Source organism: Castor canadensis, chromosome 13 (genome assembly GCF_047511655.1).
Source record: "Castor canadensis chromosome 13, mCasCan1.hap1v2, whole genome shotgun sequence".
Lineage (NCBI taxonomy): Eukaryota > Metazoa > Chordata > Mammalia > Rodentia > Castoridae > Castor > Castor canadensis.
In genome coordinates, this window is record NC_133398.1 from 43,896,277 (window position 1) to 43,921,091 (window position 24,815).

The window sequence follows — 24,815 nt, forward strand, 5'->3', positions numbered from 1 at the left end:
CAGAGCATAGAGAAGAGTACTTGCATCATGCTACTCTATATTTTGATAGAACGCTGATAACGCCTCCAACATTCATCTATTTCTCATATCCAAACTATTAATTGAAAGTGTATAAGATGACAAAATTGTATGTACCTCACTATATTTTCTCTCTCATATGACATGTTTTCTCAATAGATTGGATTTCTTGAGAGCAAGGATTCTGCTTTGTGCTCTTTTATCCCAGTGATTAGCATAGTGCTTCAAATGTAGAAGATTCTGAGAACAGTTTGAAAGCAACATAAAAGTTTGTTAATGACAATTTGCAAAAGCTTATGGTTATTATGTTTGCCCCTTGAGTTCTTATTATACTATTATCCTCCTCAAATCCACTAATTGTATTTCTGTTAGACTCATTGATTTTAAGTATTAATCCAAAACTGTCCTCAATTGTGTATTTGGCATGTATATAACTTCATAGGTTTTTCACAAAAATGTTGAAATGTCCAAACTCCTCCTTAAGTATGAAATGCAAGGCCAATGATCATGTGTCTTATGCTTACTTGTTCAGTTTGAATTCTGCTTCTCTTTGCCCCCATTATATTACACTAACACCATCTCCCCTAACTTAGGGCTCTTACATGAGACTTAAACTTTACCTGGAATTTTTTCCTCTCTAATGGATCTGGAAAATTTCTACTCATTCTTCAGTACTCACCTCAGACATTTCTATGGTCTATCAACTTCCTTGATCTCTGGATATAGCCATTTCACCTTTTCTGCCATCACTTTGCCCAATGTAAACTTCTATTTAGATATTCCTCAAGCTGCATTGCAAGATCACTAGCTCTGTGTGATGTCTAGAAGTGTATCACAGGGAGAAAGAGGAGTAGGGATTTTCCTAGGGTCAAAAAATTGGAGGAAATTGAATATTAAAAAATTAAAAAGTTGTTTTAACTCAAGGAAGAGTCAGAGTCTTCTCAGTTCTCAAGTTCATTGTGAACCTTCCAGAGTAGTCTGCATAATACACCATGTTTCTCATATGTTTTTTTATGAAACCCATTTTTCATAGAATACTTAGCATCCACTGGGACACAAGCATTTTACAAAACAGAGTTTGTGAAAACTCTGCTAAAATATATTACTTACTGTTGTTTCTTAAATTCTGTAAACTATGTGAGGTCCATGTCTGTGTACAATGTTTCATTTGTTTGTCTTTGCTTAGTACCTTGGGAGTGATTTTGAATATTGACTTAGTTTTCAAATGGAAATATTCTAAATCACATCTCCATGTAAAGATAGAAAGATAACTTTAACGTTTTTATCCACCTTATTTGTTGTGACTGTATTTGAAATAGTACATATAAGCATTGGATAAACCAGGTAAATAAGATGCAAATTCATTTTTAGTGTATTCTGTCTTTTTTAGAGCTTTAGTTTTCAGCATTACACTGTACGTTTATTGTGAAAAGTTTCACAGGCAAAATACATTAAATTTTATGCTTCTATAAATATTAGTACTTAATATTATAATTACATAATGTTGTCATTATTTTCAATTTAAATTTTACAAAAGTAAACCAAATTATTAAAATTGTATTGATGTTTACATTTTAAATCTTTAATAGACAAATGGTTATGCCATAATTTTCACCTTTGCACAAATATATTATATAATTAATCATTATTATATTATATAATGACACATATGATGTAATCATATATATGATATAATCACATAGTCATGATATATCACATCATATTATATAATAAGAAAATGTTCACACAGATGAATGGAAAGGCCAACATGCAGACATAGATACCTAGATTTATATTTAATTCCCTTGCATTATAAGTAGCTCATGAATATTACTAAAACATTTCTCTGATAATGTGTCTTAATGAGCATTTGGTTGAAAAACACTCTAAGATCATTTCTACTTAGTGCCAGCCCAATTGATGGCATTATAAATATTTTAAGAAAAAGAAACTAAATTTGTCTAATTGGTGAAAATTAATAGATTGGATGGAACCACTCCAGTTGCTTTATTAATTTCAGTACTCAATTCAGTTAAAATAATAAAATGCTGGAAAACTTGTCTGAATATATAGTCTATCTTACCTTTAAAAGACAATTTTCCTGGTGTTAGGCAATCCTTTAAGATATCACATAAGCATTTCACTGCCATTTTTCTTCTTATTCTGTATCACATGATCCTATACTTTTGTTTATTACTTTAAAATATAGTGAGAGAAAGATTTTGGGAGTGACGTTCATAAGGAACATTGAAGTGAATTGTTGAAATACCATTTCCAAATACAGTTCTTGTGGAACACGAAGAAACATTGAAAACTTGTAACTAATTATTGATCCTTGACAGGTTAGTATATAGAACTACATTTTTGGTAAGCAATTTTATACAAATTCCACACTTGCATTCTAAAATATATTTTCACTTGCAAGATACAATTGTAGTCTTGAAACTATCTTACTGATTATTTCAAACTGAATATTTTATAACTATTTCCATTCAAAACAAGGAAAACTCATTTATATTGTTCACCTCAAGTGATAAAATCATGAGGAAAATGGGACATCTAAGTGCAAGTAATACTGGTATAAAACATTCCTTTCTTTGTGGAATTTAGAGTTAAAAACATAAAAAAACATGAAATATTTTTCATCAGAGTTAATATACACATTTAAACACTCATGTAAATATATAAATTTTTATAGTAGCCCCTCAACCAATTGTCACAAACACTATGCTCTATCTACATATTTTATGAATTGATAGCATGCAGAAAAAATGTGTTCCTGGGCTAGATTAATTATACAAATTAAGCAGAGAAACATTTAACTAACACTTGACTGATCAGACTTCTGTGTTTAAATACTGTTTTTATTTGGTTATTTTCTGAATCTCAGAATTAAAAAAGACCAAAGTGCTCTGTTCTAACCTAACCTAACTTTCAACTTAATGCCATCATTCTAGATATTTGAGAACAAAGACCATGTTCTCTCTCAAACTGCTTTAAATATTCTGCATCTTCAAAATCTCTACTTTCTTTAAAGCCAACATGATTCATTACAGTAATGATTTCCTATAGAGGAATGATACTCAAATTTTAATCAACATATGATGCACCTAGAGAGCTTGTTAGAATGAAGATTCATAGGATACAGTGCCAAAGATTCTGAGCAATGATCTTAGGTTTGACTTTGGAGTTTGATTTTAAGGAATGTCCCGGATGAATCTGTTGCAGATGGTACACAGATTACATTTCATAAACACTGCAAGAGAGAATAGTTGACTGTCCAAGGAACAATGTCCAAAGCAAATATGAGTTTAAACCCATTTTGGACAATTTTGCATATAGGGAGGTTCAATTCAGAAGACCAAACAGAACAAGAAGACAAAACAAGAAATAAGCACAGATGATGGTGTCATGCATAAATAATGTGGAATGGTGGTCATTGTGAGTCTAATGACCAGTCCCTCAATTTTGAAACCCAAGAACCAAATGTAAGGAAATGAGATTCAGCCACAGTCAATTTTCTAAGACAGGCAGATACTGCTGGATAATTTAGCCTGATTTTGTGACTTAATTTCAAGTCTCACTGGATGGTATAACCAAAGTTACAACTTTATACCTGTCTCAGAAAGTACATTATACTGACCCTGTAGGTTGGAACTATTCATTGAAGCAAAGGAAATGAGGTAAGAAATGGTAACAACCATATTTCAAGTTTACTTTTTGTACATATTCTAATTGGTCACCTTTTTCTAGACTTTTCCTATGTACATGTGGAGTTCTTAATAAGGCTATGACTCTAAAAAATAGATAAAATAAAAAACAAAAACCTTTTCTTTTTAAGTATACCAGTAACTTATTAGTTTATGGAATAGCATGATGTAAAACAGCATCTGACTTTTGTTGTTCCTGCTGTAAGCAACAGTACTCATTATTCAAAGGAGAACTGACAACAGGTAAGCTATTAAATAATTAACCCTTATTCTGGTTCTATAGATATTTATTTTTTGTACATAACTGCCTTTTTTTAAAAGAAAGGAACATCTGTGATTTGTTTGAAAACAAACTACCCATGGATACCATAACATAACATACAAGAAATTGGAAATTAGTCCCTAGTGTCTGCCATAGGACTGAGAGACTTTGTTAACATAGCCCATGTTTCTTTTGTTTGCAAACATCAAGATGTAGTGGAGAAAAGACTTGTGCAAAATCCAAGAGTGGCATTACATAGATAGGCTGTGCCATGGTACATTGTTTCATAGACAAGAAAATACACAAAGAAAGTATTAGATAGGGAAAAGGCTAAGATTAAAACAACTAAATAAAATCTACCACCTCCAAAATATAATCACACACACACACACACACACACACACACACACACACCCCACACAGTGGATTACCACTGCTCACAGAGTAAATTCTAGCTTTGTTCTTTGATATGCAATTTAAAGCCTTTTTACTCTCTGGTTCCAGAATGTTTTCTTCATTTCCTTTCTTCTTCCCTTGACTTGTCCTACATTTTAGTCAAATTGGAATGAGATTCCGAAAACTTCCCCAGGGATTGTGGCTGCACTCTTCTCACATTCTTCTTTATATCTGGCATACCAGTCACTCAAGGGAAAGCTTAAATATTGCCTCCACCAACAAGTTGTCTGTCCTTTATGATCAGCGGGAGTAAATGTCTTTCGGTTTCCACAGACTTTTAGCTTTACCTTCTCTTTATCCATCTCATTTCCTCATTACTATTATAGTTACCTGCATTTGAATCATGTTCTCTTTGAAACTGTAAGTTCTGTTGCATCAAGAACTGCTTTTTATTCCTTTCTTAGAATCCCCTTCAGCAAATAGGTTATACATAGAAAGCATGCAATGCTTTTTTAATAGATGTCCTTTTCTGCATGCATTATGGCTTATTAATAAGTCTTTAAAATGTGAGGTTTGAAATAATAAGCAAAATGCTTTCTGATTCTGAATGTCTATTTAATGAAATCTAAAATTGTGTGATAGTAGATTTTAAATAATTAAAGTTAAACTGCTGCTTAATTTTTGCTACCAGTCATGCAACTGACTATTAAAAATTTCAGGGTTTCATTATATTACCTTCTTTTAACCCAGAAAAGTCTTCCTTACTTTGAGTATGCACAATTTTCCAACACATGCAGCATTTTAATGCTGTTTTTAGTTGTCTTTATTCTACCTCTTGGAGATATTTTTTGGAACTTAATCAATTTTGCAGTAAATAGACTAGCTGTCTGCCTCTCTCCCAGACTGTCTCCATTCCCCAGTTCTAAGTAATATGCTCATGGAAGAAGCTTAGCTTCTCTTTCTTTAAGCAATTCATTGATAAAAATGAGTTAGATAGAGACAAAAATAAAGAACTCTCTTCTGATTGGCATCAGTAGAAGTCAGCATCTTATAAAGCCTCCAATATGGCCATAACCTTCCATCTTATCCACAAAGATATCATAAGAGAACATTTCTCTTCCTTTCTGTAATCAACGTGTGTTCTTACTCATTTTTTCTCAATATGCTTAGTGAATCACAATGAAAAGAGAGGAGACTCAGTACATCAATCAAATAACTTAAAACTATATGTTATAAGCCAGTTTACATTTTTTGGAAATATATATAGTTCTCCAATGTTAGCTATGCATTTAGATTTTAATCAATACTGACAGAAAAAGACCCTATTAGTCTTTCAAAACAGTGAAGACTAACACTTTTGATCATATAGTAGGTGGTCTATAGAAAATAAGCTGGTTTAAATTTGATTTGTTGTGTTTTGTTTCATTTTGGTACTGGGGATCAAACCCAGGGACTGTGCAGGCTAGGCAAGTGCTGTACCACTGAGCCATGTGCTCAGACTGCAAATAAGTCTTCATCTCATAGTTTTGAGACTTACATCAAATAATCAACTTATTTCTGAGTACTTAAAGTAATTATTTTGGTACCTTTGGCCATGCTTTTAAAGGAATTGACAGGTGTTTAAAATTTTATCAAAAATAGTCCCTACCAATTTTGAGTACCTATTATGTGAAAGGTACTAGGTTCAATCTTTTAGGCATGATTACTACCAATCATTATCACAATCTCACAAAATAAATACAATTATTGTTTCATTTCATGGACAAGAACCCAAGTTTTACTCATTTATTCTACACTATTTATCAACTACCTTTGTCCCTTGCACAGGGTTGCAGGGTTGGCTCTAGTAATATAACCCCTTAATCCCACTCAATTTATGTTTTGATGGGAGGCAAAATTTCCATCAACTCACTGGAGAAAGCAAGCAACTCATTAAAGTGAAAATACATTGTTAGTTGCTGTCTTAGTCCACTTGAGCTTCTATAACAAAATCCAGTAACCTATGTGTCACATAAACAATTCTAGAGGCTACAAAGTTCAAGAAAAAGGCATGAGATTCTTTGCACGGTGAGGTCTCAGTCTTCTGGTTCGTAGATGGTATCCTCTAGCAATGTTCTCACATGATGAAAGGATGAACAAGTTCCTTTGCACTTCTTTTATAAAGGCAATAATCTCATTCTTGAGTGTTCCACCCTCATGATTAATTGCTTCTTAAAGTCTCCATTTCTTAAATTGGGCTTTCAGTTTCAGCATGTAAATTTGGAAGTGGGACAAACATTCAGACCATAAAATTTACAGTTATGAAAAGCACTACAGAGATATTTAGAGTCATATGAAGATATGCAATAGGTAAACCTGTCCTAGTTTGGAGGGTTAGAGGTTTCTATAAGGCAATCACTTTTAATCTGAATCCTACTAAGAGTTGTAGACAGCCACAGGAGGTTAGCAGTGGAGTGGTAAGGATAGGAACGATTTTTGGAAGGAAGGAACATGCATAAAGGTCCTGAGATAGAAAAGAACTCTGACACTTTTTTAAAAAATGAAAAACAACTAATGTGACTACAGTTATAGAAAGTGAAAGGGAGAACTGAAGGTTTTCCAGCATACATGGCCTTTCTACAGGCCACCTGTTAATTTTAGATTTTAGCCTAAAGGAAATGTGAAGGCAAAGGTTTATTTGCTTATTTGTCTTTTGTCTGTTTATTTTAATTAGGATTGAAATATAATCATATTTGTACTGCTCAAAAATCATTCTGGCTGCTCTGTAGGGAATTAGTTAGAAAACAGCACAATGGGTAAAACAGTACCAGTTTGGAGGTACTTCCAGGGGTAAAGGACAAAAATAACTGTACCTTGGAACAAGTAATAACAACCAGGTTCAGGACAAGTGAATGGAGTCAAGAGCAATTTAGGAAACATAATTGGCAAGACTTTGCCACTGACTAAATGAAGCAGTGGGGAGAAGGAAAAAGCCAAGGCTTGGCCAACAGAGTTGGATGTTAATTAAATAGTTGCCCAAGGACAAATAGCCAATAGATGTTAGGGATCTGGACCTTGTCCAAACTTTGTGCCCTTAACATTATGCTCCTCTGGAATCCAGTTTAACGTGGTTAAACCTTGCAGTGTTTGAAATTCTGTAATGTAAAGTGCACGTGCTCGGGCATGCATGACAACATATTGAGAGGCACCTGCAGGCGCATTGCAAGACAGATTGTGGAACAAATCCAGGACGTGTCATTCAGAATTTACTGTGGCAATTGTTCAGAGAAGTTACAAAATATCCAGTTCTTTATTTATATCTCTATTTCTAGCTGGTAGCAATAATAACTGTAATGAGGTAGTCAGGATAGATGAAAAATAAACATTTCCTAGGATCCTTAGATGAAAGATAAACTTCCCCTAAATCATAAAATTATATATTTTGTACAATGTTTTATCTCTGCCTTATTTAATAATACTAAAATTGTGATATAACTTTTCAAAATACTATGTAACCATTTGCACAGATTTGGAGAATTAATTATATCTGAGGTTAGTAGAATTTCTCCCTTTTTGAATGCAATACCCTTAATAATGAGAGGTAGTAAATTCTAGCCCATAATCATAGTCTTTTTTCCTTCTGGGTTAGAAGATAATCACAAAAGGAATTATAGCCACAGGGTTTCATTTTTTAAAATGGTGCCACAAAAAATTGCCATTAAGAGGTAACATTGTCACTAGGTAGAATCAGATATGTTTTCCCCCGTATATCCTTAAATTTTTAGGATTTGCTTTCAAAATGTCTAATTTCAAGTTTCTTCCACAGCTCTGAGCACTGTTTCTGATGCAATGTATTTTCTAGATGTAATTGGACATGGACACTGCACACTTTAATGGAATGGAACAAAAGGAGTAATAAAATATGCATAATTATTTTGAATATTTGTGGACCACCACAGACAATGACAATTTTGTCTCCTTCTTAAGGTTTGCCACTATGCATGTGGTAATTTCTCCAGTTTATGTCTTTCCAACAGAGGTAAATCAAGACTATGCCAGATTATGCTGGGTCTGTGGATGATGAGCCAGTTCTGTGGCTTTGATTCCAATCCACAGTGTGGTCAGGATGGAGTACAGGAACTGTGTTACTCCCGTCCAGGGAGACAATGGTAGGGATGTAGCAAGTATTAAGTAAAAAGAAATTAGTGTTTTCAAGAACAAAAAACTTACCTTCCCTATTGACAATGGCTCAGAGTTTAGTATATGAAGAACTAATGATAAGTTCTAATAGTAAAAGAAAATTAAGAAGCATTTTAAGAACTTGCATTACTATTGATAATATTATCATGGTGGATTGATTAAGAGCACAGGCCCTGGACTCTGGCTTTTAGTCCCATCACTCACTAGCTCTATGACCCCAGCAACACTACATAGCTTAAATGAGGTAATCACAGGTTTGGGGGAGGCTTGAATGACATGATCCATAAAACTCTCAGTCTACTACATGGCCTATGATAAACACTGGAAGGACGTGAGTGTTTAGTATTATTCTTGTTATCTTAACACACTTACCAAGCAACAGGCTCCTGATATAGGAAGCAGGGCAATTGGAATATATCAAATTTCTCTCTCCTCTGTCACCATTTGCTCCTTCTTTCTCATGTACACAGCCACTGTCTGTCTGAATCATCAACATATCATTATTTTCATTTCCATTTGTGTACATGCTATGGTCCATAGAAAATTATAACTAAAGTAACCTTTATTTTAGAGCTTATCAGTCTATGCGTGGTAAGGTCTTGCCTTTAGAAATCCTGTTTGAAAGACAACTTTCAACAAGATAATACTTTTAATATTGAGTATATTGAAAGTAGATACTGTATCAGTCTGTTTTCTATTGTTGTACCTACAAAGAAAAGAGGTTTATTTAATTCACAGTTTTAGAGATTTGAAAGCAAAGTGCTTCCTCTGATGAGGACCTCATGAAAAATGGGCTCATGTCACAGTGGGAGCTCCTATGAGAGGGAAAGATCACATGGTGAGACAGGAAACTAGAGTGCAAGGAGGAAATCAGAGTGCAAGGAGAGGCCAATCTTGCAACCTCTCACTATGCTCAACCTCTGAAAGGTCCTGTCACTTCTTACGTGGCCACACTGGGGACCAAGCTATCAACACATGAACCCTTGGACGGCATACTCAGCCATGTCCAAACCATAGTGCATACTATGCAATGAAGTATCACCAAAATAATTATTTGATTCTTTAAAGTTGGAAGAGATTGCTCACTGCAACATTAATGTTCCTTCAGAATCATAGAACTATGATCTCAATTAGTGAAAGGTCCTTAATTCATAACAAGAACATATATTACTGACATAGATTGAATGCACCTAAGCACTGGTAGTGCCTAAGAGTATAAAAATGTGAATGGACCTATTTATCTAGCAAGAGACCCTGGCTCTTCTGAACTTTTGGTTGTTGTTATAAAGAGAGCCTATAAGTAAAAGACAGGAAGAAATGTGGTTGCATCTGAAGGAAATGTTTGTGGCTTGGGCCTGAAAATGAAAGAGCATAGCAAAGGGGAATAGGTGGTAAATATTAGAATAGATAAATACTAAATATTGAAACAGTTAACCAGAAAAAAAATTCATTTTCTAAGTTTTTTCTAATATTGTAATGTTTTAAATTGACAAATCACAATTGTATACATTTATGGAACTATGGGATGTAATGTGATATTTCAATATAGGTATACAATGCAGAATTATAAAATTATTTTTTGGTTTTAAAAATTATATGTATACTTAGCATAAATAGTCATAGAAGTATGTAAACCAAATATTTGACAGTGGTTATGTCTTAGTGGTAGAATTTGGGGTCATCATTTATCCAAGTTTTGTTATTTCCTAATTATTCTACTATATCTTTTTTATGTCTTTAAAGAGGAAAGAAACAAATGCAGTGTAAGCTGACCAAACAACAATTAGCAGGATCTTTTTATTTTTATAACCTGTAAAATTGAAGAATGCTTTCATTATGTTCAGGAGGTTTAAGAAATCCCTTAGAGATCACAGGGAAAAAGAGAGAGCCTGTAGAATCCAAGCAAATTAAACAGAGCTATCTATAAAGACCTCACCAGTGGAAGAAGAAGTTTTATAACAAAATAATAATGAAAAGATCCAATCAATGTAAATTTTGAAAAGTATTCATAGTAGAAAAAACTGGGTAAAGTTAGGGGTATATGAGTTCAAGGAAGTCAGAGACAATTCACACAATCTTAAACAGTACTTTTAACAGTCTAAGTTTTGCAACCACAGAGGCTTTTAGAGAGTTGTATGTTTGCAGTAAATCTCAAATAAGCAACTTAAATAATAATCTTCATCACAGAAAATAAATCAATAAGATAATATGTTCTTTTCTCCTTTGTTGTTAAGAGAAGTAGATGTTGATGAAAACCAAGGTAGCTCTAAATGCATGATAAAACAACAAAGAAAATCAATGTCCAGTATTCTCATAAGATGTCAAGACCTCCATTTTGCACAATGTTATTCAACGAGTAGTGCTTAGACCACTGACATTGTAAATAACTTGGAACGTTTGACCCCAACTGTCTGATCAGGCTCTTCAGAGTCCCATTCTCTAGGAATCTGCTTTTTCAACAAGTGCTTGAGGTAATTCTGATGTTCACTGAAGTTTAAAAACAATTAATGTGAAAAACTGATCTAAAATCTATCCAAGGAAAACAAAGTGGTATATATCACACTTGTATTTACAACAAAAGAATTTTATTTAGTTAAGAAATAATATCTAAACTTTCTGGTGGTGAAGCCAAGCTAATACACAAAAAAGGACCAATAAATTTATAATGCTGTGCTCATATACATACAAACTTTTTTACATATGCCTCTAGGTTATTTTCAATCAAATTATTTTATATATTCTGAATTAGTATGAACTGGGAACATCTTAAAATGTGTTGTTCTCATTTACATAACTGATAGAAATAAAATATTCTTATTAATCATTGAGGCATATGTGGTATGTTGCAGCTGATTAATTTTGTTTTAATGTGATCCCTGTTTTTTTCTCCTACTCCATAGAACAGTAGTGTCTGAAACAGAAAAGCATTCTCTGAGAGTTATCATAGCTAAAGGTAAATTACTTTCATTTTCAAAAGTTTTGTTTTCTTCCTCCCTATGGTATATCAAAGAGCAAAACCATAATAAATTTAGTTTAAAGATGTTCATTGACTTTATTTTGTAATTCTAGAATTAAACAATATTTCTATCTTAATCTATAAGATAGAATATGTTGCAATGGACTGAACAAAGGAGATTGCTTTTATAGACAGATAAAGCCTAAGGAAAGGAGAAACAAAGAATGAAAGGCAGATAAGTTATTTCAAAGTTACTTTTCTTATAAAAAGGAGATAGGGCCCCTAAGAATAGGAAAATAATTGATTGGTTAAGATCAGATTTTTTTGAGGTTAGTTTTTATAAGGATTAAAGAATGCAAGAATTAATGCAGATGCAAATTCACTGTCATTCAAGTAATCTGTTTAGGAAATTTGGTTATTATCCTTTCTTCTAACTTCTGGGAAGGTCAGATAACAATTGGTAGTTTAAAACTTTAACATGGGTGACTCCATTTTGAATTTTAGTCTATACTGTTGGGGCCCCATGCAGAATCCTAGTTCAAAACAATAACTTCCTATAAGTTTTATTTAAGAGGTATTGCTGAAAGTCGTAACTGAATGTAAAGAGTTCCAAGCTTTAAGAAACCAAAAAGAAGCAAAAATAAATGAATAAACAAATAAATAAATAATAGAACTCATGAGATCGATAGTACAAGGTTATAGCTCAAGGCCTCATAACTGATAGATTTACTTTTTAAACTGCGGAATATTTTCAGGTTCCTCTTAGGAACCATGACACATTTTTTCAGAGGTGCACTTTTTTAGAAATGTCCCATAGAGTACACTGAAAGTGAACATTACTTTATGTAGCAACACTATTCATACCTTCTTTTATGCATGTCTGACTTATGAAATATAAAACAGCTGTGTATATATATGTACATATAGTTTTCATATTCCAGAAATATCTTTGGCATCCTACATTCCAAATACATCAACTTAGAAAATTCACAAACTCCAGAGTGTATTTAAAAAAAACAAACAAACTAATAAAAGTCAGGGTTTTGAGGAAAACAAAGTGTTGCTGTAAAGAGATGAGAGAATTGGTATTAAGTTGCTTACTGAGAATAGCTATAGTCAGGATGGGCTCTATTATCCCATGGCAATAAATAATACCAAATCTCTATCTGAAATAAGCCACTATTTATTGTCAGCTGATAATTATGTCAAAGGACAGAATTACACGACATACACATATCAACTTTTATTCAGTGTTTATTCAAGTGTCTGAAATTTCAGAGAAACCACTATCTAGAATATTGCTGGGCCTCATGGAAAGGGAAAAATGATAGTGAAATGACTGATACAGTAGATCTTAAAAGTTTCCTCCAAGAGTGGACATATACAACTGGACAAAGCAAGTCACATGACAATACCTAACCACAATGGGCACAGGAGGACAATCACAACATACGCCCAGGACTACCATAAACATTTGATGGATAACACTAACGACCAACCATCATAAGGATCTGGACTTACTGTACATTTTCATGGTGTTTCTGTCTTTCTTTCCCAAACTATCATCCACACCTTGCTTTCTGAAATTTAAGACAAAGATGTTGGGTCTTAATGATATACAGTTGCATTAATGAGGTTTAGTAAAGTTAGATCATCATCATTATTTATCTTAGCTGGTATAAAAATAGTCAGGGTTTTCCAGAAAAACAGAACCAATAATAGGTAGATCATAGGTGGCTAGATGGATAGGTAGATAGACAGATAGATAGTGAATTCTAGGAATTGGCTTATGTGATTATGGACGCAAAGAAGTTCACAGCCTGCCATCTGCAAGCTGGAGACCTGGAAAGCTGCTGGTGGAATTCAGTCTGCAGCAAAAACTTGACAACCAATGAGAACACTAATGCAAGTCCTGAAGTCCAAAGACCAGAGGGCTGGAGGTCTGATGTCTGGGAAGAGAAGAATATTGTCCACTTCTAGCAGAAAGAGATCAGAATCTCCTCTCCTCTGTTGTTTTGCTCTGTCCTGGCCCCCAGCTGCCATGGTGCATGCCCACATTGAGGCCTGATCTTCCCTGCTCATTCTACTGACTCATGTGACAGTCTCCCCTGGAAACACCATCATAGACACAGTCAGAAATAATGCTTTAACACTTTTCTTAACTCTTTAAACCAATCAGGTTGACACCTAAAATTAGTCATCTTATTTAATTGCCAGGTCCCACAGGTTTTTGCCTCCATTTACTAAATGCTGCAGCTTCCCTATCAGACAGTCTTTCCTACAGAGATGTGCTGTCAAAGTCCCAATAAGAATTCCTTACCCTGGTCCCTTCAGGTCTTAACATACTAAGGATTCCCTGGTCTTACTAGCCCTTGAGAACCGTAATACTTGTTTCTTTTCCTATCTCCTATCAGACCTTTGTAAATGTTCTTCCCTGATCATCTCTCAGACTGTCCTGTCTGTCTCCTGCAGGGATGCTGACCGATCTAGTCATTGTCTCCAGGTGTGATGACATATGCCAGGGCTTAGTGTAATAATCAAAACTATTAATTTATGAAGATCTTAGCAGCAACAAATCTTCTTTTAGTAGTTCATGTTCTGGCTTGGAGTAGTAGCTCACATCTGTAACACCAGCTACTGGGAGGCAGAGATAGAAAAACAGTAGTGTGAGGTCTGTCCAGGCAAAAAAGTGAAGGAGAGGAGACCCTATCTCAAAGAACAAGCTAGGTAGATGCCTGTAGTCCCAGTTATGTGGAGGCAGAGATAAGCTAGCCCTGGAGAAAAAGTATGAGAACCTATCTGAAAAATAACTAAATGACAAAGGGCTGGAGTGTGGCTCAAGTGATAGGGCACTTGCCTAGCAAGCACAATGCCCTGAGTTCAAATCTCCCCCTACCCCTCCAAAAAGAGATTGTGTTCTTAGAATCTCAGAATTCTTTACTATTATGTAAAGAATTAATTTAATTCCCACCTTTATCAAATATTCAAAAAAAGTACTTGAAGTCCTTGCCGTTATATGCTACTGTTATAGATAATATGTTCAAAAGCTTCTGAGAAAGTAGAGTGCACGTTCATTATGTTAAAAACAGAAAGCCCCAGGTTAAGAATCTTGGTAAGTGTTCTTTACTGTGGATTACTACTGTCAAACACAAACACAAATCCTGAGACTGAATAAGTGGCAAGAATGTTAAACCAACCTGTCAATCAATCAGTAAGTATTTACTGTTCTAAAACCTCACATTCTCCCAGTCCACTCTTTCTATTGATCCATCCAAGACTTTTCCAACTTTTGTTCATTCTATTTTCTTTTCTATTGATTTTTATTACTCTCTATTGACCCCATTGCACATAACTGCAATGTTACTGGGTCTTTTTTTTGTTTCGTTTTCCTCCTAAATCTGATACTTCATTCTCCAAGGAGAAAGCTATTCATGCCCAGAAGTAGGAAAGGATATTCCCATTATATCCTGTAAATCAAGAATGGAAGTCATGGGACAAACGTATGTGCTTTCACTCTAGTAACCTGTCTTTTTTCTTTTTCCTACCATATTTCTATTCTGCCTTAAATTCATTAATCTGTTGCAAAAATCTTGAAATAGAATGGAAGGACAGCTGGGTATCAAACTCCCTGGTCCAAAGCTCATTAGAAATTTTCTCAGTAATTCCTATTTCATCCATTTTCTCCTTTGCATTTCTTAACATGGAGAAATTGAGAGATTATAGCTTTTGCTAATTCATGGGTTTTCTTGGCAACAAAGCACAATGATCTGTAATTTTGTGTACTGTGATACAAAATTTGATGTGATTCTTAGTTAACTAAAGTTCTAGTTCCCGCGGCCGGAGCGGTGCAGTCAGGTCTAGTTGGTCCGGTGAGGAAGATCTGTCGTCGGCCAGGGCTGCCCTGGACCACCGGGCTGCGCTGCCAGAACACAGATGCGCCACTGATGCGCCCCTCGCCACCTCCATCCATCCTGCGCACCCACCCACCATGACAAAGAATGTGAAGAAGTCCTTCAACCAGAGCCGCCTGGCTGAGTGAAAGCTCTTCATCTGCAACCCAACCACCGGAGAGTTTCTGGGGCGCACGGCCAAGAGCTGGGGTTTGATCTTGCTCTTCTACCTAGTTTTTTAGGGACCGTGCTTCAGACTCTCAATGATGAGGCTCCAAAATACAGTGATCAGATTCCTAGTCCAGGACTTACGGTTTTTCCAAAACCAGCAACTGCACAGGAATATACATTTAGTATGTCTGACCCAAAATCCTATGAAGGGTAGGTTAACGACCTTAAGAGATTTCTAAAGTCGTATTCCTTAGAAGAGCAGAAGAATCTCACAGACTGTTGTGATGGAACACTTTTTGAACAGAAGGGTCCAAGTTCATGTTGCATGTCAGTTTCCTGTTTTCTTACTTCAAGAGTACAGTGGTCTGAATGATCCTGATTTAGGCTATTCCCAAGGAAAACCATGTATTCTTGTAAAAGTGAAGAGAATAATCGGATTGAAGGCTAAAGGAGACCCAAACATAAGTTGTGTCTCAAAGAATGAAAACACAGCACTTAAATCAACTTATCCTAATCATAGAATTATAGACTTAAAGTATTTTCCATATTGTGGAGAAAAACTACACGTGGGATATCTGCAGCCCTTAGTTGCTATTCAGGTCACCTTTGGATCCAGCAATACCAAGAAAGAAGTCACAGTTAAGTACAAGATTGATGGATCACCCAACCTAAAAAGCAACAATGACCATGACAAGTTTCTGGGACAAGTTGTGTTGAAAGTCACAGTGTATGCATAGTATGAGGAGGACATCTCCAAAGAATAAATGTTGTGTTGTCAGTCTTCACTGACTAGACCTACCATTCTAGAGTGGAAGACACCTTGGAGAAAAGTGGGGTGGTATGTGACACTGGGTGACATCTAATGTGCTTCCAGACCATCGCGCTCAGTGCCCTCTGAAATTGCTGCCTGTTGCCTCTGCTGACCTTTGAACTTGTGCTACATCACTGGATAGGGACCAGTGAATTCCAATTGCAAACATTAGATGGGAAGGGTCTTGTCCTCTTTATGAACTGCCAAGTGTCTGAGCTTTGTGTCATGCTGTGTAAATATTTTATGGATCTAACACTGGGTAACTTCCATACATGTTGATGCCAACAAAGGTTTAGGGCTGAAATGGTGCCTGCTAACATCAAGTGACTTTAGCTAGGAGAAATGTGGTATGTGGATAAGTTCTATGTGTGAGGGAAAAGAAAATAAAAGTGGATCCAAAAAGGTAAAAAGAAAGTTCCAAAGGTACTAAATCATTAAATTATGAAACATGCTTAAAGGGCCTTAATATAAACTGGATTTGAGTTACTTTATAGTACTTAGTATGCATAGCATGTAGACTTTGACTTCTAGTACCTAAATCTTTCTTGTAGTGACTTTTTAAAAATATTTATGTATTGAATGTTCATTCTATATTCTTTAACACAAAAAAACTCCTACTCATACACTTTTTTCCCAAAATGAAATTGTGAAAAATGAATAAGAAAAGGGGGGTTGCTTTTATGAGTGAGAATAAAATTTTAAAAGTGAAAGCGTAAGGAAAGAAGAACAAGGAGTTTGTCTTGGATCAACAAACAACATGGAAAATATATATTCTTTATAATGGTAAAATATATTCTTCATAAGTGGAACCAATAAGGCTTTGGTCCTCCTTTTTTTTTCCACTTTGGCACAAAATGTTCTATGAACATTTCCATAGAAAAGAACCAGTAAACTTTCTTAAAATAAGGGAGAAGTTATGTTCTAGCTGTGATTGAGACTAGAGAATAAGATAAACGTTAATCAAATGATGGAGTAAAGAAGTAAACAGAAATGTTCATATAAGGTTGTTTTAGCCTCCTCATTTGGGAAAAAAAATGTGTGTTGACAATTTTAGCTCTAAGAGTAGAAGACAGTAAGTTATTTTTAGAAAATATGGAACAGAATACTTCTGTTTCTGTGGAAGCCAAATAAAGAAATGAAAAAAATTGTCATTTCTCAAGTCCTATATCCACTCTCTAATCAGTACTTCCTTATTCTCACTTAGAAATCAATATTATAACTGTTCCTTGCTTTCCTAGTCTTAATGGGATTTGTCTCCGCTTGCTGGTTCAGAACCCCCTACGTAGAAGAGATATTTCTTATTCATCTGCCTATCTCAAATGTAAACTATTTGCAAATTACATTTGTCAAATAAATACAAAATAAATGAGTTTAGAGACTAGTCTCTATACCCAAAGCCAAGGTCTTCTCTTTCATAGATGGGAAAAGTACCAGCTAGGAGAAGAGGAGAGAGATGACCAGCTTGGATTTTTTAATCTGGGAAAACTACTTGCAAGATGACATCTTATATACTTTTTCCAACTCTGAATTTTATGCAATGTTGCTTTGCTATCAAATATCTTGTCACCTCTTCCACATTTTCCACAAAGTTCACTGGTTTTTTTTTTCAGAGATGATAGCCATTTTGAATTCTAAAGAGTGGCAATTAAGTTTCTATGTCTAGTCTTTCTGAAGCCATATTTTAAAAAAGAATACCCAAGATTGGAATAAATTTGCAAATTTTTACTTGTTTATACTGTCTTTTCCTATAGGTTCTAACTCTCTTTAGAAAAGAAGACAAAATTTCTCAACAAAATTCATTTTCTACCAGTGGAGTTGTGATTAATTTTCTGTATATTTGGCTGATAATAAATTAAAAATCCAGTCAAGCTACAGCTAACATCTCTTTTATCTTCAGTGTTCTATGATGGAAATTAATCAAAATTAAATGCAATCATAAAAATCCAGTGTCTTGAAGGTTTAATTACCATAGTAAAAATGTATCTCATAACATTATTTTTCCACTTTAAATTCATGATTAATCTGATCATAAATACAAAAAAAATGGCAACACAATTTAGTTTGAATTCTGTTTTCAGTCTGAAAGCATTGAAATTGTCCTTTGTTACCTCTGAAGCTGCAACCAAATTCACCCATGTCAATAAATTTATTGTTTGTTCGTTTAAATTTCCACCAGATCCAATCATAGTTAATCTGAACTGGAAACTATTACAGTTGCCTCTCCGAGCAACAATAGGGAAAGTTGTGCTTTGGGATTTCTTCCATTCCATATTCCTTTTCTTTTTCTTAAAAGTTGAATGCTCAGTTGAAATGCTTCTTTTTTCTGGGAATAGTAAATATTTTGACATTTTGCAAATTAAATTAATGTTGATTAGGACAGATTCATTTACCGAAATACAACTTCAATTAAAATAATGCCTTTTAATGTCAAAATGGGTTGCAGTAAGATTCAGTAAGTTTCAAGTTTGACCCATAACCTGATTGTGTCCCTCTGATATCTTGTTTCTTTTTAAGAAAATGACAAATCATTGCATACCATCTTTCCCAAATTAAGGGTCTGACTCATAGCTCATCTGTGTGACCTGCTGACCTCCCCAGGCAGAGGTACCCATCCTGTCCCATGACTCTACCACACATTGTATGCAATGTGATAAGGGACATTCACATTGCATTATGGTTATTTGATTACAGGCTGTCTTAGTACATTTTGTGCTGCTATCCCAAAATACCACAGACAATAATTTATTTTGAACAGAAATTTACTGGCTTACAATTTTAGGGAATGAGAATTTCAAGATCAAGGGGCCAAACCATCCCATGGCAGAAAGGCAAAGAGAGGGAGTGAGAGGGAAAAGAAGAAGGGAAGAAAGAGTGAGGGAAAGAGAAAGACAAAGAGAGAGAGGGAGAGACAATGAAAGGGAGGGGAAAAAGGAAGATCAAATTTACAACCTCAAAACTTTTATAGTTAGCATTAGTCCATTGGTGAGGGTGGAGCCCTGAGGACCTAAACATCTACCATTAATCTCCACCTCCTGTGGGATTAAGGATTAATTTCCCAATACATGCCTTTTTAGAAACACACTAAAACCATAGCACATGCTAATCTGGATTCTGAGGGCAAGGATTAGATTTTAATCATTTGTGTTTCTTCATCTACCTGGAGGGAGAGAGAGAGAATGAGAATAAGGAAGAGAATTCTAGATTTCAAAAAGAAAAAAAAATATCATATCAAGTATTATTGGAGCAAAATGCTTTTTCATTTTGCTTTTGAGAGAATGCAGCCAGAATTAGAATTCACTTCAGATAAAACATTTAAGATAGCCCACTTAAGATAATTGAACCTCTGTTTATTCCACAAAACCTCATCCATAAATGTCAATGTTTCAGCCAAGAGCTTTCTTGGAAGAGTCACAAAATATATTGCAAGGAACTGCCATGAACTAGGAGACTGAACATAATTAGTCTTTTTATTTTGGAGTTCAGTGATTCTTTTCCAGACCTATGTAAGAATTGCTAAGGTAAAAATTCTTTTTCTGTTATATGCTATAATACAGGACCACAGTGCTATAAATTCAATATAATTTCTATCTTGACTAATACATTAAGATTTTGTTTATAACTTCCAACAGTAGTTCTATACATTGGTCATTTTCAGTAGTTCAAGGGATTTAATTAGTAATTTGGCTTTGATTTTGCTCTGCTTCTTTTTCTCCCTTCTCCTCTTCTTTCTTTTTCAGTATTTAGTATGTCAGACACTAAGCAGATAATAGGAAAAGGGCATTGCATTTGGCTCACCCTCACAGAGTTTCAAGTCTAGAAGATAGTGCATATGGTAGGTAGCCTTTTGGATGACCCCCAATGGTTCTGATTTCTGATGCTCATGTCGTGTGTAATCCCTTTGTCTTAAGTGTGGGCTAGAATTCTTGACCTACATGGATAGAATGCAACAGATGTGATGGGATATTACTTCTGAGATTAGGTCATTAAAAGACTGTGACTTCTGCTTTGGGGTTCCTCCCACTCTCTTGGATTGGTCATATTGTATTAGCAAGTTGCCATGTTGGGAGAAGTTCAGTGGAGATGCCCACTGGCGTAAAAAGGAACTAAAGCCCTCAGTCCAAGGACCTAAGAAGGAATTAAGGTCTGACAATAATCATGTGAGTGACTTTGGGAAGGAATCCTTCAGGACCTGTCCAGGGCTGAAATGACTGTAGCCCTGTTTAATACATTGACCACAACCTAACGAAAGCCAAACCATCAACTGACCTGATCCTGGTTTAGTGAAAGTGTAAGAAAATAAACATGTTTTTTTCTGGCTTCAAGCTTCTAAATTTTAGGGCAAGTTGTTACCCCCTAGTAGATAACTAATATGATAGTAAAAGCAAACCCATCATTAAAGACAGTATCCTAAAGGCCTCTATACAGTAATACAGGGAAATAAAAGAAATCAGATCTCTTTGAGATGGAGTAAAAGCATAAGAATTTTGAGTTTGGACTTAAAATATATGGAGATTTTTCTCTAAGACAATGGCATTGGAATGAGAAGTAAATTATTCCAGACATGGGACACAGTAAGGCATGTCAAGTACGCTAGAAATACTGTGTCATGCTTGTGTAATGTGACAGAATGCATAATGTCATACACATCTTTCATGACATACTAGGAAGTGTGATTTTTTTTTCCTGTGGGTCCTGGGATGAGAAAGAGAGACAAAGTTGTTGGCTTTCCCACACCTCATTGACATGGATAACTTTCACTAGGTCTCTCATTGCAAGCCTTTGAGGAACCTCAGAATCTTTTTCCTACATTGTCTTCCAAGCAGATGTCTTCAATGAGCCTTGGAATGAAATATATGCTTATAAACCTTTGTTAATCTCATCCAAAATACCCCAAATTACACATGCACATGCACATAACACAGGTGCATGCACTATAGAAAATCAGCCTCCTGTACCCCTCATCTTGGAGCTTATTTAATCAATGCCCTTCCTAGTGATTTCTAAGAATCAGATACATGTGTCTAACTTACTGTAAGCAATTTGAAGATACACCTAACTCATCTTTGTAAGTGCAACAGGGATTTACAAAGGCAGCAATTCAATATATATTGATTGAATTGTCCTGGAATCTTATAACACCTTATCTAGATTATTCTCAATTTCTTGCTTCCCTTCCTTTTTTCCCAAATTCTCAACATTTATATGCCTGAATTAGGGTCCTATTGAATACTACAAACAACACCTTTGGTGAAGTTGAGAAGCCACAAAAGAGATGAGTGATAAAAATAGAAAATGGAAGTAGTTTAGTAGTAGTGCAAACAGTACTTAACTAGTTCAGTATGTAAGGGCTTGGAGACTTTCTTTCCATTTTTGTTTCTGTATGTTTTCAGAGAGGTTCTTACCATACAGCCCACACTGACCTGGTACTCATGATCCTCCTACCTCTGCCTCCTTAGAAGTGGATTATAGGTTTAAATCACCACACCTGACTTGAAGACTATTTTTACTGCCATTTTCTGTTCCAAAGCAACAGGAATCACTGAGTTATTAGAAATGTCTATCATTTCAAGATTCTCAGTTGAAAAAGGTGGGGGAGGTTGATGTACTGAACACTCCCATAAAATTATGCAATTTCCAGTTTAGAGTTTGTCCCTACATATTAAAGTGGTTATGAGGAAATGGACCACAAACAAGAGAGTGAGGACTTTTTGGTGCAGATTTTCCACAATGTTCAAAACACAAGAGAATATCTTTATTACTAATACCTTGCCCTTTTGTCAAAGAGGGAAGAAGAAAAGACTATAATTATTCATATCACCATTTTTAATCTAACACTTTAAGTTTCCTTTGAGGGTCTGGGTTGAAAAATTCCAAGGTATACATTGTGTGCCTATTCATGTGCAATGCCTTTGCATTCTAGAGTATCCATCTCTCATTTTTCTTTAAACAGATAAAAGTGCTAAACCAACATATACTTACTGAGGTATTGAGATGATTTATTAAAATAGTAGCTTTTCCATCTTCTACTCCTACAATATGATTGTCCTAAAAGTATGTAAGTAAACACCTTGCTTTATTTCCTAGCAGTTATTTTAAAATTTTGACAGATAGTTAAGGAAAGATCAAGAATCATGTTCACTGTAGTTGCCTGTTTATAATGTTAGCACTGCCTTTTGATTATAAATACAACCAAACTAAACCAGGATGTACCCAGAGTTAACTACTTAATACTTCTCTCTATATAAGCAGTAGATATTAATTTCATTATGCAGATAAGAAACACATCCCTGAAAAATACAAGGAATCTCTGAAAAGTCATTCATAAATGACAAGAGGTGGTTTCCAACCCAGGTTTGTCTGATTCCAAAGCTTGAGCTCCTTCTACCATCACCAGTAGCAACTACGTCTGAGCCCACCATAACACTGATAAAAGGTAAAGTTTTTTAATAGCATCACTGCTCTGATTAAAGCTGAATAAATCATCCATTCTTGAGTCAATGAGGTTGGTAAATAAAAACCTCAGACATAGTCAAGTCATTGATAAGGGCCAGTTGTTTTAACCAGATGACTTTCTCAGCAATTAACCATTCTAGTGAACCAGATAATTGATTATATATGAAAAATATAACTGCTTTTGGAAAACGAAAACACAGTCTCAAACAACTCTAAGGAATAAAGGTGTTCTGCGTTATTGGCCAGAGGGTGAAGGCAGGAAGGAGCCTCATTCCTCCTTTGCTTATTATTCACATTGTGATTTTCTTAAACACTTTTCTCAAAGATTGCCCAAAGAATCCTCTCAAATATCAGAAATCTTTGTTCCTGATCCTGAGATGAAATATAAAAACAAAATAGATGGCGGTTTTGTTTATTGTTCTGTGAAATTACATTATTACGAGAGGCATCATTTTAAATTAGGAAGTGATGCATGGCTATAACCAGCTTCAACCCATTACCTTTTTATGATTAAGGAATATTTTGCCATGTTAAAAAATCCTGGGGAAATGATTGGAGATGTTTCATGCTGTTCCTGCCTTAAGTATATTTGACTATATCACACACTGAGGTTCTGCAAAGGAAACATAGATGTGATAGTGTTTGGGGAAATACAAAAAAAGGTCTAAAATATAATATTATAATACTTTTCTTGGCCTGATTTGACATTCACTCAGAACTTGATAGTATTGGATTATATGATTGACAAGAAGGCAATTTTGGGACATTAGAAATATCTTGTTAGAATGAGAAAAACTTGTGCAAACCTCATCTTTATCACTTTCTATTTGTATGAATTTCAGCAGCTCACTTAACTTATATAAACAGCTTTGATTTCCTTATATATAAGAATTATTACTTTATAGAATTATGGTGAGGATTAAGGGAGAGCATCTCCATTAAATGCTAAGTGCATAATGGATGCTCAGTAACTAATAGTAGCTCTTTGCTTGAGTGGTGAAGAGAGAGAGCTTACTTAGACACATGGGTCAATGTGTCTCTTAATCGGGAACATGTGAGGTAGTGTGGACCACATCATTTGCAAGACGCCCTTCCAGTAACCCACAATCTACCTATGTGACAGAGCCCAGGGAAGAAGGGAATTTTTAATGGGCTTTCATCTCCTCTGGACTTTATCTTCTTGTATTTTAATATCATTGTATCCCTTAGAGTATCATGCATTGAATAGGATGTCTGCAAGGTACTCGTGTGGTTTTTAAATGAAAAATAAGTAAATAAGAGAAATAGAGGGGGTGAAGACCTCATTGATATCCCAAATAGCTGAGAGCTAAAGACTTTGACAGTAGCTTTCTAAAATCCTCTGATGTGCTAAGTGCCAGTCTTCAGTTACGATATGCAACAACTATAAAACACAGCCAATAGTCCAGGCCATTCCTGACCTGCTCCACACATGTCACCCTGCAAAAGACAAAGCATACTTGGACTAATCACCTAAGGTCTTTGTTGGTTCATATTTTTGGCCTATGTGACTCCATAGCATTTTTCTTTTTATAGCAATACATGAATTAATGCAGTAAGTATATGTATATTCATTTCCCAAGTACCTGAAAAGACTTTTGACTTTTTTTTTATACTTGTATTATCGATCACTAATGTTACATCTGATTGATAGTAAGTTGTCAGTAGTTGGTTAAATGAATGAATAAGATTGAAATTTAATGTCCTTGCCCAAGACAGACAGAGGGGGGGAGAGAGAGAGAGAGAGAGAGAGAGAGACCTTTGAAAAGAAAATTATAGTAAAATACAGTAGTCCCCAAAAACTCAGAACCTCATATCTCATGCTATCCACTCATAGAGGAAAAGTAAGAAGAAACGTGAACTGCATCGTAATTATTAAAGAGGATTTGTCAGGTAGATGATAATCTGAGATTTGCTTTTTATGAAAAATGAACAAATAGAAATCTCCAAA

The 24,815-nt window shown here is 34.9% G+C and overlaps 1 protein-coding gene and 1 pseudogene across 44 annotated transcripts in view; both read left to right on the top strand.

The window, feature by feature from the left end:
- The window catches only part of Lingo2 (leucine rich repeat and Ig domain containing 2), a 1,208,229-nt gene that overhangs the window by 704,842 nt on the left and 478,572 nt on the right, over nucleotides 1-24,815 (top strand). The window lies entirely within an intron of this gene.
- Nucleotides 1,689-23,765, top strand: LOC141415415 (sodium/potassium-transporting ATPase subunit beta-3 pseudogene; annotated as a pseudogene).